Below are 6550 nucleotides of genomic sequence, written 5' to 3'. Positions count from 1 at the left end.
TTGAGAGTGTGCAGGTGGATTTTGCATGGCTGTGGCCTGCTGGCGGCTCTGGGCCCAGGAGTGCCTGTGTCTGCAGCAGGAAGGGTGGCTGAAGGTTTGCTGGCTGCTTTGGTGGCATGGCTGCAGGGGCCAGTGCTGTGAGAGCCCCCTGTGTGAGAGCTGGTGAGAGCTGAGCTCTTGGGGACAGCGCTGTGCCCCAGGCCAGGAAGAGCAGCAGTGCCCAGTGCCAGGAGTGGTGTCAGTGGGAGCCCCTGTGCACAGGCACCGCCGGCCCAGGGGTGGCCATGCCAGCACCCCCAGGGACCTCCAGCAGTGGGAACGTGGAACAAGTGGAACCCACAAATGTGCAAAGGCTGCCTGTGCCCAAAGGAATGGCCAAGAGGAGTCAGGTTTTAAAAAGAAACAGTATTTATTTGCCAAAATTGGCAAATCTAGGATTTTCAGAACATGTGTCATTATAACAATCGTTATAACAACAACAACAACAACGTACAGAAGATATTTACATGGGATCCGATGGGGTAACAATCTTCAAAACGTATTTACAGAGAACTTCTAACGTAGAAAACATATTTACAGGAAACTTCTAAACTTTCAAACATATTTACAAATGCATCTGATCGGTGCCATCATGTGTATGGGTCCTGTAAGAAAGGAAGCAGCAGAGCTGGACTCAGCTGGCAGCACTGGGCCCAGCAGGGCTGGCAGCTGGGCCCCAGGGGCTGGGCCGGGGCTGGCAGGGCTGGCGTGGCCCCAGGAAAGCGCAGGGCAGGCCGGGGCTGGTGCTTGTGGCAGCACAATCCAGGCCCCCTGCGGGCACCGTGTCCCTGGGCGGGGCCATCCAGCCCAGCCCCAGCCTGGCATCAGGGGACCCAGTGTGTGCGTGGGCAGGGCGTGGGAAGCATCTGCCTGTCTTACCTGTGGGGCATCATCTTCATCCAAGGACCATGGGCTCCTCCTCATCGTTCTCATCCACTTCCATATCTTCCGTGTCATCCTCCATGTCCACCTCCATCTTCTCGATGGTCTCCTCCTCGTCTACTTCCATGTCCTCAACAGGGGAGGACATGGAAGTAGAGGAGGAGTCCACCTCCATCATGTCATCCTCTTCCAGCCCCTGGCCTACATCCATTGCCTCCACGGTGTCTCTGTCAGTCTGCAAGGGGCAGCACAATCTCCCAGTGGGCTTCCTGTCCCACACCATCCATTCCCACATGGCTGCAGCCTGCCCAAGCTGGGTGCCCCCTGCCTGGCATGGCACTGTACCTCCATTGGCACAGCAGAGCACATCCTGCGGGATTGGCTCTCCAGAGCCGGCAGCGGGAAGAGACCAGGCGGCAGCAGCAGCTCAGCGCTGAGGGTCAGAGCGCAGGGTGAGCAGCAACTGACCCTTGGCAGCCGTTGCAGTGTCTGCTGTGCTCGTTTCCAGGTCCTGGACGTTCCACCTGGAACCCTCTGGGAGCTGTGATGTCACTGAAGATTCAGGGGTGCTGTGCAGGGGGAGATGGGGATGGCAGAATGATCCAATCGTTGAATGGTTTGGCTTGGAAGGGACCCTTAAAGTGATGTGGTTCCAAGGTGAGCAAGCTCCCAGCAGAGCAGGTTGCTGCGGCCCCTGTCCCACCTGTCCTTGGATGTTGCTGGGGATGGGGCATCCACAGCCTCTCTGCACAGGTCCCTGTGTCAGGGATAAGCCCCCTGAGAGTAAAGAACTTCTTCCCATCGTCAAATCTCTTCCCCCTCTTGCAGTTTGATCGCATTCCTCTGCGTCCTGTCACTACAGTTCCTGACCAAGAGTGCTCTCCCACTTCCCTGGGTCAGGCTGTTCCTGCAGGGTCACACGTGTAGCTGAACCTGCAGAGAGGAGAGAGAGAAGCCAAGTACCCAGTCAGACAAAGTGGGGAAATTGGCATGAGGACTGAGAGAAGGAGGATAAAGAAGAGACATGCAAGGTTTTGCGTTGGGTGTGCTGTGGGTTTCATGCCTTTTATTAGAGGCCAGGCTCCCTGTTGCACTCAGTTCCTGTGTTTCAGCCTGTCCACAGCCAGCCTCTTTGAGTGACCTGCACTCCCAGAGCTGGGAGCATGCTTGCTTAAACTGCTGGTAAACGAGGTGAGAGAGGGATCTTTGTGGGGATCTGCAAACACTTCAGTGGATTGCAATGAAGAGGGTCCAGGAAGGGAGACAAAATGGGGCTGTGCACACAGCGGGAAAATGACGGAGAGAAATCGGGGTAGCATTGCAGTAAGCCAGGTCCAAAATGGTACAAGAGAGGGGAGAACATTCTCGAGTCAGTACATATAAGAAAAATACTGCAGTTTAACTGGGTGATACCAACAAAACGTGCTGCATCACCATGAGCCTGCAAATGCCCATGGGCGAGACCATTGCATTCAGAGCGATGTCTCTCTTTTACCTTGGTCACTTTGCCCTGAGGTATTACAGCTCCAACGGTCGGCCCCTCGGCCCCCAGAACTTCCCCTTTTTGTTGTCTATAAAGAAGGCTTCAGCCATAGAGTTTTGCAGGCATTTAGCATAATGGATAAAATAACCAACACAATGAATACGATAAACAAAGTCCACAAAACAGTCTTAACTAAACAAGAAAGTCAGCCTTTTATCCCCCAGTGTTTGAAAAGTCCAGTGAACCAGTTGTAGTTGCCCTCCATCTGCATCTTCTTTCCTTGATTTTTAGCAGCTGGATGCCCTGATATACTGACTCCCTATGTGACAGCAGGTTGAAAAAACACATGCCTTGTAGTGTCTGACAGCCATGGCCGTGGACAAGAAATTGTGGCTTGTCTGTGGAAGCAGCCAGCTGAAGGCATGCGGCTCAGTGAGGAGCATCCAGTTCTCTATGTCAGCAGCAACCAACAGCAGCATTGTCTGACTTGGGCTCATTTAGTATCTGGAGGCTTGTTTGGGCTAAAAGTAAACAGATAAAGTGAGTAGAAGATGAAACATAAGTTCAGGTCCCACTAAACTTTCTGTTCCATAAGCCAAGGGTGTGAAAACAGCTTATTAGAAGAATCTTATATCAATGCTAAAATATAGCTTTTACAAATGTTAATTCATATATCCTGGTTAGTGGTGTCTGAGCTATCTTGGTCTTGGTGTGTGTGGTCAACGCTGCTTAGGAGATCTTCTTCTGTCCTTCTTTTTCTTCTTTCCCAGGCTGCTGCTGTCTCTCTTAGGCTTCCATTCTCTTCTTCTGATGGTGGCTCTGGTGTTAGCCTCACCGTTCCCAGAAAGAGTTTTTATGTATTTTGCTGGGATCGATCTTAGGAGTGTTGCTGTAGAGACAAGGGCATCTTCTCTTCCCCAAGTAATTAATGGGTAGGTGTCCATAAATTGTTTAGATTCAGGTTCTTTGATTGACACAGGTGGCTGGTCTTTTAATTGGGCTGCAGTTGAATTAGTAAACTGCATGATGACTGGGGGAGTTGTCTCCATAAACGAGTTGTTCAAAAAGTTGAGTACATAAAAGGCCTTGGCCAGTGTCTCAATGGGAGATAATATCTGGATTACCCCTCTCAGTTGATCAAAGATCCTTTCGATGGCTCAGTTGGCCCTCTCAGCTATGGAATGTCCTGTGGTGGAGTGTGGTATGCCTGTGACATGTTTTATACCCCAGTGGTCAGAAAGCCCCTTGTTTGAATGAGTGCAAGGTATAAGCAAGTGCATTATCAGTGTAAATTTCCTGTGGAAGTGCTAAGGTGGAACAAACGAAAAAGTAATGTTTTATAGCATCTTCTGATTTTTCTCCAGCATGGACAGAGCCAAAAAACGTACTGGTAAAGGCATCGATTGAGACGTGGATGTATTTTAGTCTGTCCAAAGGAGTTTAGTGTGTGATGTCTGGTTGCCAGATGTGGAGACTCTCTAGTCCTCTTGGACTGGCTCCTGCTGTGACAGAAGCAAGGCCATGTTCCTGACAATTTGGGCAGGTGGCTACAATGGATCTTGCCGGGTGTGGGGTAATTTTGAACATCCTGAGCAGCACAGGAATATTTTGGTGGTAGAATTGATGGCTGATCCTAATATGTGTAAAAATGATCTAAGGTGTATTGCAGTGGTTCAGACGTTTGAAGTAGGCAATTGAGGTGCTCTTGAGTGCGAAGTAAGTAAATATTCACAAGGTGTATTCCTGCAAGGGAGCACAGACGCTCTCTAGGTTTCCTGCACTAGTTCTGCAATAACTTTCTGTTGGGTTGTTATTGTTTTAGTAGGTTGGTGTGCTCTGAAAACGCATTCAATTATTATCAGGGCACCTGAGATAGTATAGTCCCACTGAAACAATAATGTATGGAATTTTAGACGTACAACAAGGTTTGCCAGGGAGAAAGGAAAATTAGGGTGGTATCTGTGTGCCTGTTTAGTTTGAATCACCCAGGAGACCTTTTGTACAGCTGCTTCTGCCTCTGGTGTCAGTGATCAGGGGAATCAAGTCCTTCTCTGCCTTTACAGAGCAGGAACAGTGGCATGAGATCTTCTGTGGTGATTGCCAGGAGTGAACGTACCCAACTGATTGTTCCACAGAGCATTTGGAGTTCTTGCAGAGTTTTTGGGTTGTCCTTGATGTACAGTGTTTGGGGTGTGATGGTTCTCTCTGTGCTTTTTAGGCCGAGGAACTTCCAGGGGTCTGTCTTTTGAACTTTATCTGCTGCAATCTCAAAACCCTTCTGCTGTACCACAGTGATGACATCTTGTACTGCAACGTCCAAAATGATTTGAGCATCTGCACAAATGACTGTATCGTCCATGTAACGAAAAACGATAGCATTAGGATGTCTTTTCCATCTGGGCGAGAGATTTTGGGCTCAAAGCCATTGCCAAATAGTTGAGCTACTCTTCTTTGGTTGAGGCAATGCAGTCCACTGGTACCTCTGTAAAGGTGTTTGGTGGTTTAGGGGCGGACAAGGCAAACCAGGGGATGTCATTTGGAATGGTGGGGGCATCAAAAAAATAGTCATTAAGATCTATAACAACCCTCTGCCAATAACTGTGAAATAAAATTACAATTGGACTAAACCGCCCTGAACTAGCCTTCCTTTACATCTCAACCCGTGCAATCTTCAAAGCAATGCTCTTCCTGTGCTCAGGCTCCATCAATCACAGCCTAAATGTCGAACAAGGTATCCGAAAAATAGGAGGACTCCAAAAGATGCTACCCACAACTACGGCATGGTGCACCATCAGCAATCTCGAGGTAACATGGAGGCTGAGGGCAGGCTGGACTGGAGGGCACCCATGTCCTCAGTGACCTCGTTGATTTTCCTGAGGTCCTGCAGCAGCCACCTCTTGTCTTTGCCAGGCTTTCATATGGTAATGACAGGCACATTGCAGGGGCTAGTAGATGGTACAGTGTGGCCCACAGGCAGCTGCTCCTGCACGTGGGACTGCAGGGCCTTTAACTTTCTGCCTGGGAGGGGCCACTGATCCACCCATATGGGGTCGTTGGTCTTCCAGGTTGACTGAAGTGTGGCGCGCTGCTCTGTGGCCCCGTCTAGAAATCCTGAGGTGTTGATAGGATCTCTAGCCTTGTCCCGCTTTGGGACAACAGGTCTTTTCCTCAAATTGTTATTGGTGCCCGGGCGACGAATGATCTTACTGTAGCAACTGTGCCCTCAGGACCTTCCATGCAGCTGATACTGTGACTCCAGAAGCTGGTAGTGGCTCCCCTGGTAGCTAATAATTACCCCAGCAGCTGGAACCAGGGGCCGATTTTGGGCAAACAGAGCAGGAAATTATGGTGTCATCAGCTCTTGTATCTAATAGTCCTGAAAGACATCTCTTTCTCCCTTTACATGACAAAGCACACTTTGGAATGGGTCTATTTCTGCCTGTTGTCTGTGCCCACATCAACATGGGATCAGCTGGTGTGGTGATCGTGTCAAGTAGGAGGTAGGCTCTGGCTATAACTGTTCCTTTTGCAATGAAAAGGGACTAAGCATAGAGCCTGGACAGTTATCTCCTCCAAAGAGGTCAAGGCGAGTACCTCAGGTGGTAGAGTGAGTGTCTGCATCCCTTTCCCGGTTATGGTTTAAATCAAAATGTCTTTGGGCCGTCCTTCAGGCCTGTATTTGCCTGTGGGAATATGGTGAACATAAATAGCGTGGATTGGAATTGAAAAGGCGCTTACCAGCTGCCTTTAGGTTCCAGGGCAGAGCTGTCTTCTGTCGAGTTTTGTGCAGCAATCGAGCTGTCCCGCTGGATCTGAGAAGGTCGCTGTGCTGATTCTCCACGATGTTTGGTAGCGTGGGGCGCAATGGCCTCGCATTTGGTGTCATCGCGAAGGGCCTTTCTGTGTCTGTGTGTGGTTTCCCGCAGGCCACCGATTTTGCTGGTGTTGGAAAGCATGTGGATGAGGGGGGCAGTGAGGGCAGTGGCTGTGACACATAGAAGGTCCCCGGTAATTGTCTGCATTTTTCAAATTCTGTTGAAAATGTCCCATCTCCCTACACTTAAAGCCAGGTCCTTTTTCATGTGTATGTCAGGGATTAACCAGGGAGGCTACTAGCACCTCTACCACACCCTGATTGGTCGCCAT

The sequence above is a fragment of the Melospiza melodia genome, chromosome 7 (assembly GCF_035770615.1).
Source record: "Melospiza melodia melodia isolate bMelMel2 chromosome 7, bMelMel2.pri, whole genome shotgun sequence".
In the NCBI taxonomy this organism is placed as follows: domain Eukaryota; kingdom Metazoa; phylum Chordata; class Aves; order Passeriformes; family Passerellidae; genus Melospiza; species Melospiza melodia.
This window is presented reverse-complemented; position numbering follows the sequence as displayed.